Source organism: Eptatretus burgeri, chromosome 1 (assembly GCF_056783735.1).
Source record: "Eptatretus burgeri isolate ZD-2024b chromosome 1, Ebu_testis_v1, whole genome shotgun sequence".
Classification (NCBI taxonomy): Eukaryota; Metazoa; Chordata; class Myxini; order Myxiniformes; family Myxinidae; genus Eptatretus; species Eptatretus burgeri.
This window is the reverse complement of record NC_140961.1, coordinates 47,004,719-47,019,031: the sequence shown is the minus strand read 5'-3', so window position 1 is coordinate 47,019,031 and position 14,313 is coordinate 47,004,719. Positions and strand designations below refer to the sequence as shown.

The window sequence follows — 14,313 nt, the reverse complement described above, 5'->3', positions numbered from 1 at the left end:
CCTGAACGGGTCACATGACTGCTTCACCACGCCCCGGTGCACCCATGTACGCATGCATTATCATAAACTACTGATACATCTCAATATTGTTGTGGATTTCAGAATCTGATCCGAGTCATGCACACATCATCCAGGTCCTCAGACAGTTATTTCCATAAATGCATATTCAGAATAGACCCATCCCCTTGTCTGGTGGGATTCTGACTCTTTGATGTGTTGGAGAAGGGTAGAGAACAGGTTCCCTTCCTTTCTTATGGAATAACCTTTTCCTCTTTCTGACACGTTCATGACGTATGATTTTACATCAGTTTTCATTTCTGCATGAGCGATATTCACTGTTCGTGCACACGATAAGACAGCCATTAGCCCAAGGGAGACTCCTTCTATTCCCTTTCCATCAAGACACATTGGTTTTAAAATACACGATATATTTACACATTTTATTTTGGTTATCATTTTCACATTGGACTTACAGGACATTTGAGTCATTGATCACACTGCAAGCTTTTCCTGAACCGTTTGTTCTGACAATCAAACATGGCTGTGGTCTCAGATCGTTTACCTCAGGCACCCACCTTTTTCCATCAGCGATCGACACCCTGTTCAGCAGCTCTATGGATGCAAACTGGCTCTTCTTCATATCGGGCTAAACAAAGAAGTGATGATTGCCCGTTAACGTTTTGTGAGCGTTTCATGTTTCCGCTCGGTTGTTCCGTCAAGTGGCCCTTTCTGGCGTTCGTCCATCACCCCAAACGTGGCGTCATGAGCCAGGCCTGTGTTATTTGGTAGTTGCATCTCGTTTGAAGGTCAGGAGAGAATGACCGTGAGAATGGATGGTTGGAGGTCTGGTGCAGGAATGCGCCAATAAGCAAGCTGGATTTAGCTGAAGTCTTGCTTGAGGCTCCCTCCACACTGGTCGCATATGAAAGGATGGCAGGACTGCCCTGATGACAGTTGGTGAGAGATCCTGATGACGGTTGGTGACAGCTCCTGATGGTTAGTGACAGCAGCAACGGCGGTTGGTGACAGTTGGACTGTTCCTGCTGGTTCTGCTCAGTCCGACTGGTTCTTGGCGTACCTGTTTCTTGGTGTTCCTGGTTCTTGGTATTCCTAGTTCTTGGGGTTCCTGGTTCTTGCCATTCCTGGTTCCTGGGAATGATGACGTGACATCGATTGGTGTTCGAGCCTGTTTGCCGGTGGGTGCACGGCGAGGCAAAGCGCTAACATCAGAAACGAGCCAAGCTGTGGAGAGCTCATTTGAAGTGGTAGACTAAACCACGCTCACACATTTTGGGTTATTTTTAATAAAAGCACGACGACTTCTGCCTTGGTAAGCCGAGATCGGATTTCTTTTTCCCCTTGAATGGTCTGATGGGTACTCATATCTCGTGTTTAATTGTTAAGTAGGGCATCGTGATAAGCATCTGCTCTTTGTCATTTTACTATAAATGCTTGTTGAATTCCTCATTTGTTTGAGATTATTTTATTGATTGAACATTTCATTTGAATTCATCCATTTAATCGACAAGGAAATAAAAAGTCCTTCAGTTCATTTCTTTTTCTTCTTGGCAGAAGCAGAAACAATTGTCTGGGTGGCAGATGGATCGTTGTTCTGGGTGGATAATGCAGTTTTAACGTGCAAGACATAATCCGTGGAGATAAACCCTTTAGAATCACCCTTTAGAGTAACCCTTGAGAATTACCCTTTACAATTTCCCTTTAGAATCACCCTTTAGAATTAACCTTCAGAATTACCCTTTAGAATACCCATTTAGAATTACTCTTTGGAATTACCCTTTACAATCACCCTATAGAATTAACCTTCAGAATTACCCTTTACAATTACCGTTTGGAATTACTCTTTGGAATCACCCTTTAGAATAACCCTTTTGAATAACCATTTAGAACCCATTAGAATAACCCTCTAGAATAACCCTTTAGAATTACACTTTAGAATTACCCCTTACAATTACCCTTTAGAATCACCCTTTAGAATTAACCTTCAGAATTACCCTTTACAATTACCCTTTAACATCACCCTTTAGAATTACCCTTTAGAATTACCCTTTACAATTACCCCTTACAATTACCCTTTACAATTACCCTTTAGCATCACCCTTTACAATTACCCTTTAGAATTACCCTTTGCAATTACCCTTTACAATTACCCTTTAGAATTACCCTTTACAATTACCCTTTCACATCACCCTTTACAATTACCCTTTAGCATCACCCTTTAGAATTACCCTTTAGAATTAACCTTCAGAATTACCCTTTACAATTACCCTTTAGCATCACCCTTTAGAATTACCCTTTGGAATTACCCTTTAAAGGCTCCTCTCTGCATGACGAAACATCGGTTCAACTTGGAGTAGCATGTTGTACACTTTGTTTGAAACTTTAACAAGGCATCCTTTCTGTAAGGAGAATAAGTCCCGCTGCCTGGTGAGCTACATTCATCATGGGGTCCAGCTGTCACCTCCTTCATGCACCTGTCACATGTATCTCTTTTTCTTGACACTGTGCACACAGTACCCCCACCAAATTGTGGAATGTATTTCTGGCGATAAGCAAATCCTACACGTTCTGTTTATCAGATAAGTGCATGATGCCAACTTGTGTGTCAGATGGAACTCTCACTGGTTGATGTCAAAAATCTGTGAGGAACCCCCCATCATCCTGCTGATAGTTTCCGGAGCGTGGAAGGGTAAGGAACTGGACGCTGCTGATCATTTTTCAAGCGGTCCTCGAACTTGAGAGGAAATGGAACAGGTTTCCTGAGTGGTACTACAGAGAAAAGACTTTCAAGGCAGTCCTTGTAATTCATCACTTCGTCCTTTGTTGACCAACTCCGGCAGTCCACAACTTACATCATCATTCAATACCCTTGTGGCTTTTGACACCTTCATCTGGTCAAAATATGTTGGTGTTAACACAGTACTGCCTTTGTTATCTTGGCTGTCAATTTCAGGTGAAAGTCTTTCTGAAATTTTGCAAGATCATGAATTGGCTCCATGCTCATCATATTGGATTTCAGATGATGTTTGTCCACCCTACTACCAAAGAGTATGTGAACAGTTGTTCATTCACCAGATCCGTCGCTCACATCCAACTCCACACTTGGATTAAGAGACATTTCGTCAATAGTTCAACAGTATATCCACCCTTCATGAAGCATCACTTGCACCTTGCTATCGCTTGCCAAGCCATCTGTTCCGTATGAAAAGCTTTGCAAGCCGCTTGTGAAAAGGCGAAAGCGATCAAGAGCTGGTGTGTGTTCCGTTAGCAAGCAGCTTGCTTGATCCAAAGCGCTGAAGCAACGGAACGGAGTGCTCGGCGCCGCTTACAACATGGCGGTCTCCATGGAAACAGATAGTGCTATCGTGACACTCGAACAAATGCTGCTCAGGCCGTCGTTTTCAGTTTTATTGCATCATCTTGAAACAAGCCCCCACCCCAAAACGAACTGATTGTGTTCACAGGAGTGACACTGTCACAGACTCCAAGGAAGAGGCAAAGAAAGATAAAACATGGGGGGTCAGGAGGAGGAGCCTCCGACCAATCTTATCGATGGACCCTACCATTGTGCATGTTGAGGAGGGGGGGATTGCATGTTTGCAGATCTTCAAAAGTTAGGATAAAAAGTCGAGTAAAAATTAAAATAAGAAATGCCCTCTTTAATAATATTACGAGTATACATAACAGGAGTATGCCTCTCAACATCTCATTGGTTGTAGTATCGGTTTGAATCAGACTTCGGCGGACATTTTTGTTAACGGAACGAATCACTCTCTCTTAATCGCTTGCTCCACTTTGCCGAGCCACTGAGCGAGCGGCTTGCAAAGTGAGTGATACGGAACGACTGGCTTGGGAAGCGACAGCAAGCTGCTTGCTAACGGAAGACACCCCAAGGACTCGAGTTCCCGGCAGATCCGGAGGTTTAAGGTTTCGTGAATAAACGTGACTTTTTTTTTTTTTTAGAACATTATGATTAAGACGAACTAACGGTTACTACGTTTATAGTTCCTTGAACTGGATATATTAAAACTCGTCTGTAACTTTACAATATTTCTCGTGAGCTCCATCACGATTTGCTACGAATGTTCCTTTCACCACTAATCCTGCTCCACCCCTCCGTTGAACGCACGTTCCTCGTCCTTCGCGAACCCCTTGCTCCTCCCCCCCCAGATCCCTCACTACTCCCCTCCAGATCCGTGGCTCCTCCCCTCTCCCCCCCCAGATCCGTCGCTCCTCCCCTCACCCCCCAGATCCCTCGCTCCTCCCCTCTCCCCCCAGATCCCTCGCTCCTCCCCTCTCCCCCAAGATCCCTCGCTCCTCCCCTCTCCCCCAGATCCCTCGCTCCTCCCCTCTCCCCTCCCCCAGATCCGTGGCTCCTCTCCCCTCCCCGAGATCCGTCGCTCCTCCCCTCCCCCCAGATCCCTCGCTCCTCCCCTCTCCCCTCAGATCCCTCGCTCCTCCCCTCTCCCCCCAAGATTCCTCGCTCCTCCCCTCACGCCCCAGATCCCTCGCTCCTCCCCTCACTCCCCAGATCCCTCGCTCCTCCCTTCTCCCCCCAGATCCCTCGCCCCTCCCCTCTCTCCCCAGATCCCTCGCTCCTCCCCTCTCTCTTCCCCCAGATTCCTCGCTCCTCCCTCCGATCACGAGCCTCCCCTCTCATCTCTCTCTCCCTCCTAACGGCGAGGCCGGACCTCTGTGGCTGTTTCTCGATCTCATTGCCCAAGACACAGCTGTGACAGGTTTGTGATGAGATGTGCGTTGTGCGTTTCGTTGTTTGTCCGTCGTTGCAACTCACAAATAGAGCGTTTAAACGGGATGGGACGGGATCCCTTTCAATGTGATCTCGTCTGTCCTGATATCTAAATGAGAGGACAAAACAAAACAGAACAGAACAGAACAGGACAGGACAGTGAAACGGGAAAGTTTTGTACAGTTTCACTTTGAGTGCAAAAAGACGCGCGTTGTCGAGAACAGTTCGTGTAACTCACGTCGCTGCTCCTTGTGAGTGACCATTGAGTCCACTGTCGTGTGGTCAGGTACACTTGAAACGTCTTCACGTGTTATGTATTTAATCTTCTGCCGTTAGTGTGTGATGGTGCTGTGGTAGTGCCTGATGGTACTGTGTTAGTGCGTGATGGTGCTGTGGTAGTGCGTGATGGTGCTGTGTTAGTGCGTGATGGTACTGTGTTAGTGTGTGGTGGTGCTGTGTGAGTGTGTGGTGGTGCTGTGTTAGTGTGTGGTGGTGCTGTGTTAGTGTGTGGTCGTGCTGTGTTAGTGTGTGGTGGTGCTGTGATGGTGCTGTGTTAGTGCGTGATGGTGATGTGTTAGTGCGTGATGGTGCTGTGTTAGTGCCTGGTGATGCTGTGTTAGTGCGTGGTGATGCTGTGTTAGTGTGTGATGGTGCTGTGTCAGTGTGTGATTGTGCTGTGTTAGTGCGTGCTGGTGCTGGGTTAGTGGGTGGAGGTGGGGTGTGAGTGTGTGATGGTGCTGTGTGAGTGTGTGGTGGTGCTGTGTGAGTGTGTGATGGTACTGTGTTAGTGTGTGGTGGTGCTGTGTTAGTGTGTGGTGGTGCTGTGTTAGTGCGTGATGGTGCTGTGTTAGTGCGTGATGGTGATGTGTTAGTGCGTGGTGGTGCTGTGTTAGTGCGTGATGGTGCTGTGTTAGTGCGTGATGGTGATGTGTTAGTGCGTGATGGTGCTGTGTTAGTGCGTGGTGATGCTGTGTTAGTGTGTGGTGGTGCTGTGTTAGTGCGTGATGGTGATGTGTTAGTGTGTGATGGTGCTGTGTTAGTGTGTGGTGGTGCTGTGTTAGTGTGTGGTGGTGCTGCGGAAGTGTGTGATTGTGCTGCCGTGTTAGTGGAATATCGTGCCGTGTTAGTGGAATATCGTGCCGTGTTAGCGTGTGATGGTGCTGTGTCAGTGTGTGGTGGTGCTGTGTTAGTGTGTGGTGGTGCTGCGTAAGTGTGTGATCGTGCTGCGTTGGTGGAATATCGTGCTGTGTTAGTGTGTGGTGGTGCTGCGTAAGTGTGTGATGGTGCTGCATTGGTGGAATATCATGCTGTGTTAGTGTGTGGTGGTGCTGCGTAAGTGTGTGATGGTGCTACATTGGTGGAATATCGTGCTGCGTTGGTGGAATATCGTGCTGTGTAAGTGGAATATCGTGCTGTCAGTGTGTGATGGTGCTGTGTTAGTGCGTGATGGTGCTGTGTTAGTGTGTGGTGCTGCGTGAGTGTGTGATGGTGCTGCCGTTAGTGGAATATCGTGCTACGTTGGTGGAATATCGTGCTGCGTTGGTGGAATATCGTGCTGCTGTTGGTGGAATATCGTGCTGCGTTGGTGGAATATCGTGCTGCGTTGGTGGAATATCGTGCTGCGTTTGGTGGAATATCGTGCTCCGTTGGTGGAATATCGTGCTGCGTTTGGTGGAATATCGTGCTCCGTTGGTGGAATATCGTGCTTCGTTGGTGGAATATCGTGCTTCGTTGGTGGAATATCGTGCTTCGTTGGTGGAATATCGTGCTTCGTTGGTGGAATATCGTGCTTCGTTGGTGGAATATCGTGCTTCGTTGGTGGAATATCGTGCTTCGTTGGTGGAATATCGTGCTTCGTTGGTGGAATATCGTGCTGCGTTGGTGGAATATCGTGCTGTTGCTGGAATATCGTGCTGTTGTTGGTGGAATATCGTGCTGCGTTGGTGGAATATCGTGCTGTTGTTGCTGGAATATCGTGCTTCGTTGGTGGAATATCGTGCTGCGTTGGTGGAATATCGTGCTGCGTTGGTGGAATATCGTGCTGTTGCTGGAATATCGTGCTGTTGTTGGTGGAATATTGTGCTGCGTTCGTGGAATATCGTGCCGTCTTAGTGGAATATCGTGCCGTCTTAGTGGAATATTGTGCCGTGTTGGTGGAATATCGTGCCGTCTTCGTGGAATATTGTGCTGCATTGGTGGAATATCGTGCTGCGTTGGTGGAATATCGTGCTGCGTTGGTGGAATATCGTGCTGCGTTGGTGGAATATCGTGCTGCGTTGGTGGAATATCGTGCCGTCTTCGTGGAATATCGTGCTGCGTTGGTGGAATATCGTGCCGTCTTCGTGGAATATCGTGCTGCGTTGGTGGAATATCGTGCTGCGTTGGTGGAATATCATGCTGCCATGAGTGGAATGTCGTGCTGTGTTGGTGGAATATCGTGCTGCGTTGGTGGAATATCGTGCTGCGTTGGTGGAATATCGTGCTCCGTTAATGGAATATGGTGCTGCGTTGGTGGAATATCGTGCTGCAGTTGGTGGAATATCGTGCTTCGTTGGTGGAATATCGTGCTGTGTTGGTGGAATATCGTGCTGTGTTGGTGGAATATCGTGCTGTCTTGGTGGAATATCTTGCTGTGTTGGTGGAATATCGTGCTGCGTTGGTGGAATATCGTGCTGTGTTGGTGGAATATCGTGCTGTCTTGGTGGAATATCGTGCTGCAGTTGGTGGAATATCGTGCTTCGTTGGTGGAATATCGTGCTGTGTTGGTGGAATATCGTGCTGTGTTGGTGGAATATCGTGCTGTCTTGGTGGAATATCTTGCTGTGTTCGTGGAATATTGTGCTGCGTTGGTGAAATATCGTTCTGCGTTGGTGGAATATCGTGCTGCCGTTGGTGGAATATCGTACTGCATTGGTGGAATATCGTGCTGCCGTTGGTGGAATATCGTGCTGCCGTTGGTGGAATATCGTGCTGCCGTTGGTGGAATATCGTGCTGCCGTTGGTGGAATATCGTGCTGCCGTTGGTGGAATATCGTGCTGCCGTTGGTGGAATATCGTGCTGCGTTGGTGGAATATCGTGCTGCCGTTGGTGGAATATCGTGCTGCGTTGGTGGAATATCGTGCTGCGTTGGTGGAATATCGTGCTGTTGGTGGAATATCGTGCTGTGTTGGTGGAATATCGTGCTGTGTTGGTGGAATATCGTGCTGTGTTGGTGGAATATCGTGCTGTGTTGGTGCACTTTCATGGAATATGTTGTTTTTGTGTTGCTGTGAATGTTGATGTTTTGTGCTGAAATGGTTAATGTAAGGTGCTGTAGTAAATTTGGGTGACATAAAGTACAGCATGTTGTGGTGCATTTTGGGGAAACTGGACCCCTTGACTTCACAAATGAAACAGGTGAGGCAAGGAAGCCTTGATTAGGTCCATGATGATTGTCCTGAATAAAGCTCCTTTTAATGATACTGTGAAAGTTTACACAAAGTTTACAATTGAGTGAAACTTGGAGTATGCAAGGCAAATGAGAACAGGACAAGACATTGTAAAGTATAGAGAGTTGTGTACATCTTTATGAGCATGTGACCACAAATGTACCACTGTGGCCTCTCAATGTTACCCCACACTCCACTCCTGTACTAATGTGAGAAAGAAGAAAAACCAAACTAATCCCAAGGTAGAAATCGCTCGATGAGTCAATCTGATTTTCATATTTATGTCTTAATCAGGCACCCTCAAGCTTGTTAAAGACCAATTGCGTCCTCGACAAGAAATATTGGATTTGGGGGTAAATAGAGGGTTAGGTGAGTGTATGCCTGGTGTTGGCTTAATGGTTAGGGTGGAAGGCTTGGGATCCTAGGATCCTGAGTTGAAATCCTGCTTGGCTGTTGAATAAATACCAGGTCGGGTTGACTCAGCCTGTCATCCTTCCGAGGTCGGCAAAATGAGTGCCAGCTTGCTGGTATACTGTCGGAGTTGCGACCCGTCCAGGATTGTGTCCAATAGCCAAGGAGACTGCTTAGGCAGCACCAACGCTCTGCGCAGAGTAAAGTATAATGATGGATGGATGGATGGAGGTGAGTGTGGGAGAAAAGGTGAATCAGGTTGGTCGAAGGGGGGGGGGCTTGCTTTGCATATTGCGAGGTAGTAGGGGAGGTGGTTTGGGTTAAAATTCCACAATTTTCGTGCATGTAATTTGTATACACAACCTAAATGTTCGTGCTCTATAATGTTGAACAGTATTATGATTTTATGAATTTGACAAACTACCTGTGTCTATACTATGGAAATTGATTTTCAGGCTCCATGGCTCAAACAGACACCCTTAACTGGGATTGTGGCTGATATTGACCAAGGATCACCTCGTGTTGATAAATCTGTTTTAGATCATTAACTTTTTTGTTATCATTATGATTTCCGTTCGTCTGTTCAGGTGTGCGTGTGTGCATTCGTGCGTCTGAACGTGTACGTAGCAGATTTTCATGACTGCGATAACTTGTGAACTACTTCAGGGATTTTGGCCAAACTTGATACAAGTATGTAGTACGATGCATAGATGAACTGATTCGATTTTGCGTTCAAAAGGTCAAAGTTGATGGCCCCTTTGAAAATTTTTTTGCAGATTATAACTCAAGTTAGAAGCATCTGATGTTTTCTCTCTTTCTCTCTTTCTCTCGGCGAACAACTGATTACTCAAAATGTTTGATTTCCCAATCCACTGCTCTTGAGCTTGGACCATTGTCAAAATTAATGAAACGGGGTTTCTCCACGTTCAAGGGTGCCGTTGAGACAAGGTGCGATGAAGTATATAAGAGGCTTTGGGCAGACAAGCAGCAGGAAGATGCATTCCTTGCCAAAAAAAACAGAAATCCACATCGCTTGTCGCAGCAATTACACGCATAAAACGCTTGTGAACAGAAAGTGAATCATCAGCAGGAGAAACACCATTTCTTCGAATAAGTCAGACTGCCACCATTGACTATAAATCCGTGTGTTTTTTGTGTGAGAAGGATCGTGATGGCTTGGGTGATGGGACTTTAGTATCTGTTGCTACCGTTGAAAGACAGCTTTCAATTCACAACAAAGCAAAGGAACTAAATGAGGAAGCAGTGCTCTTGAAAATTATGGGTCATGGTGAGAAATGCCTCAACTTGATCGCAAATTATTTTCGATATCACCGAAAGTGTTTGAACAGGTTTGTGACAAAACATAAAACTGAGGGTGCAAGTTCGGCCAAGTTGTCAGAGCATGACTCAGCGTTTTTGACATTGGTATCCGAGATTTCAAACGGACTTTTAAATGAGAAACGTGTCTTCTTTCAATCAACTTTCAAAAAGATACAATGAATTGTTTGCCTCAGCATGGCAAACAGAAATATAGAACAGACAGATTGAAGAAACGAATTATTAAACATTTTACCAATGACAAAATTCAGGTTGTGACAAAATGACTAAATGAAGAACACAGCTATAGTATGTGCCTCATCTCTCACTGTCAAAGAGCTTTGTGACCAAGTTGTGGAGCTGCAAACTGAATGAAATGAGTGTCAGTTACGATTTGATTCTGAGGATGAATGCATCGATGACAGTTTGCACAAGCATATGTTGCTGAGTTCATATCACTTAGCTAAACACCTATGCGCAGAGGATGCTGAGGATGCATTTTTTTTATCTTGCCAAAACGTTTTTGCAAGATATGTTGGTCAGCTTGTATGTTTTTTATTTATTTATTTTTTGTCTGTATTCACGTATAAAAAATTCTGCAGAGCACAGTTATCATTGGAAATTTTTGTAACTTTGCATATCAGAGGCCTATAGAGGTCCCTTTCAGCGCATAAAATTTTGAAGGTCAAGGTCACTTTGTCGCAAATCAGGGGAGTCGACGAAACCCTTATTATTTGAGTAATTTTGATCAGATCGTCTTCAAACTTCATGGGAATATAGTTCATGGTCTGCCGCTCAGCTGATTAATTTTTGGTGGCGATTGGCCTTGACCTTCATATCTTTTTTTTTGTTTGTTTGTTTTTTTGTCTGTAATCACGTATAAATCACTCTGCAGAGCACAGTTATCATTGGAAATTTTTGTAACTTCGCTTATCAGAGGCCTATAGAGGTCCCTTTCAGCGCATAAAATTTTGAAGGTCAGAGGTCAAGGTCACTTTGTCGCAAATCAGGGGAGTCGACGAAACCCTTATTTTTTGAGTAATTTTAATCGAATCGTCTCCAAACTTTATGGGAATATAGTATATGGTCTGGCGCTCAGCTGATTAGTTTTTGGTGGCGATTGGCCTTGACCTTCATGGTTAGCGCCTGAGGTCAAACATATTTGACCCCAAGGTCAAATTTTGAAGTTTTAGGAACCATATCATGTAGTACCTCAAATTGAACACCTCGATGAGTGCTTTCTAGATATGTCAAGCTTGAGACATTATGACGTCATTTGGTGACATTATGAGGCAAACACATATTTTTCATGGTTACTCTGTAGAACGATTCTCATCGGAATCTCTCGTCGGCAGATATTCCTCAAGGAGTCGCTCCTGGTGGATAGCAGCTCTGTTCACCTCAGTGTGACCTTAAAGAAGTCACACGTGGTCACCTTTTGGCAAGATACGGTCACCCTGCGGGTGACATTGGTTTATTTATTTCTTTTTGTATACCTTGTCAAGGCTCGTGTAGAGCTAACACACAACGCACAGCAAGGGGCGCATGAGACAAGAGGGGAGGGAGTGGGAAAGACAAAACAGTGGGGAACAGAAACATTAGGAGATCTGTGGAAGGGATAGGGATGGGGTGGGGAACATGGGGAATAGAAGATGCACATTACAGGGACTTTCAGGAAGGAAAGCAGGGAATTTGAAGGAGGTGGGCTTGGGTGGATTATCGGGGGTAGAAAAGATCGAAGATTTGGATGGGGGACAAGAAGAGGTGGTGGTGAACAGCTGTTTTGAAGGCCTGGAGGGAAGAATGGGAATGAATAGAGTGAGGGAGTTTATTCCAAAGGCGGGAAAAAAGAGGAATGAAAGAGTGAAGGTGAGCAGTGATTCGTGACTTTGGTAGTTTTACCAGAAGGGGGTTGTTGGCGGACCTTGAGCGCCCTGAGGAAATGTGGTGGGGACAAATCGCAGAGAGAGCAGGGGGGGGCGAGGTACAAGACAAAGACCACCGACCAACCTGCGGTGATTGATTGAGAGGCCCAAAGACTCAGCCTCATTGCGAGAGATGCCAATGATCCGAAATGCCTTGGTATCTACAGCGTGAAGCCGAGAAAGGTGGGAGGCAGGAGCACCAGCCCAGAGGGGAGAGCAGTACTCCATCAGGCTGTGGACAAAATTTCACTATCATGTTCTCAGAAGTCTTTGTCAAATCAATCTGTACAAGCAAGCAAATCTATGCAACCCAACCCTTCTACCACTGGTGGAATATGGCAGACATTTTGATAATACGGGCAGATTAATTCCTGTCATGAAGCGCAAGGATAGCAAACAAGCCTCAGCCAAACTTGCTTTCTGTAAGTGCAAGAAAGCCTGTTTAAAGAACTACCCATGTGCTAAGGCTGGACCAGCATGTATCATTGCATGCAGCTGTAATGGTGACCGAGCCAAATGTGGTCGGCTGGCTGAGGAAAGTGAAGACGAGGACAATGAAACGGTAACTTGTAGTTGGCGGCACCACTTGGGTAATTAATTCTAGTAGACGTAGTGAATTGCCTTTTTAAATGCGGCAAAAGTGAACTGTCATTTGTTTCATGCTTTAAGGTGGCACGACTCTTTGTATCTTTGACAAACTAGTAGTTGTCAGTTAACTGTTTGGCTACTGACGGTGCATTTGAAAGCAAACGTTATTGTAGTGACATGACGTGTGGAAGAGCCCTGACAAGGCAGCTTATGCTGTTTCTGAGCTTGCAATCCATTTAGGGCATGTTACGACCTATATCACTAGTTGTCCAAGTAGCATCGACTTATAGGGAGTTGATCGGAAGAATGTAACATCCTAGAATAGTTTATCATTTTTGTCTCTCACACATGACACTGCAGTACCTTGTGACATTTTTCAGTCATTTCTCATCTTTATACATGTATAGCAAAATTGACCATTTAAATCATTTTTGCAATAAATGATAAAATTCTCATGGACATTATCAGTACCGTACTTTTACATAACATGCATAACAAAAGTAATGAAAATCCATTTATTTTTAGTGATTTTCAGATTTGTGACAATCAATTTGCTGGTCATGGTGCACTTTATTGTGATCCATTTGAAATATTTCTTCTCCGAAAACATCAGAGGGATCTAAGGAGTTTATTCAAGTGGTATTTTTAGATAAAATCGAATAGGAAGGGGATCTCTACAGTATTTCTTTGATAAAATTGCCAGATTTTGGGTGTGACCCGATTTTTCTGACCCTTTGACCTCTGACCTTGAAGGTTACCCAATTGAAATCTACTTCATGCTAACCTGTAGCATACATCTAGACAAAGATAATGAGTGATAATTTTTAGTCATAGGGTGTTCCATTGTGGAGGAATGGTCAATTTAGTATGGCCATTGTGGAGGAATGGCCAAGGACATTATGAGCTAATATAAGCAATGTACTGTTACGAACCAGGGGTCGGGGGCGAGAAGACCATGAGGGGGGAAGCCACCTCGGGTTCCCAGCAGACTCTCCAGAATCGCAGGCCGTCGCACATGAATAACTTTGTGACGCGGCGGGTCGCTAATCAACCGTGAACGCCAATAACCCGACCGTGACTTAGGGTCCTCCGTCTAATAAATACCGTTGACCTAATGGTCACGTGATCTAATTACCGGGGGACAAGCCCTCGTTCCGCCTTGTTCAAACTGGATCACCTTACTGGATCAGATGCAGCCGAGTGTAACTGCCCAAGGACGTACCGGCTATAAAAACAGATCGTTGGGGGATAACGTCCAGGCTAGGCTAGGATAGGAACCATGTTGGACTAATGAAGGAAAATACGAAAACGAGCTGGGAACATATCTATATTCGCATCTATTTACAATCAAGTGAGGAAAGGTGTATGGCACAGTAATTTGGGTTTATTTTTATGTACAGCAGGGGATAGCAAGGAATTTGTGGGGTGCAGCAAAAGGCAAGCAATTTACAAAAGCAGACAGATCAGACTTATCCCGTTAGAACTCCTACAATCTTAACTTATGCTATGACAGGCGCCATCACACAAACACACACACAAACCTGAGGAAGATAAGATAACCAGAAATAAAGTGAGCAGATGAGGATAAACGGCCTCGCATTACCTGGCGCCATCGACCGACAAATGCAACCCAGTACGCTTTGTGGGAGGTAGGGGAGAGAAATACTGGTGTCATGGGAGTGGGAGGTGTGGTGCAGTGCAATATGGGGGGTGCGGTGTCGTGCTAGAGGAAACTGTGATTGCGAGTCAGTAATGGATGCTCTTTTGTGCATCCAAGGGGGACGACATAGAGGGGTGGAGAGAGGAGAGAAGATGCGTGAGGTAAAAGATCCCTAACCTAGTCATGCATTGGTCTGATAGTGTAGCATGTACCTC

The 14,313-nt window shown here is 45.5% G+C and overlaps 1 protein-coding gene across 3 annotated transcripts in view; it reads left to right on the top strand.

The window, feature by feature from the left end:
• The window catches only part of LOC147034406 (protein eva-1 homolog A-like), a 49,378-nt gene that overhangs the window by 17,483 nt on the left and 17,582 nt on the right, over nucleotides 1–14,313 (top strand). Inside the window, exon 1 of one of the 3 annotated variants that reach the window (XM_085882529.1) lies at nucleotides 4,600–4,757. The exons of 1 other annotated variant lie outside the window; for it this stretch is intronic. The gene's annotated coding sequence lies outside the window, so the exon portion shown is untranslated. Of the gene's footprint in view, nucleotides 1–4,599; nucleotides 4,758–4,817; nucleotides 5,055–14,313 lie in introns of those variants that run through there. One more of the 3 variants, XM_085882548.1, reaches the window with a different exon arrangement.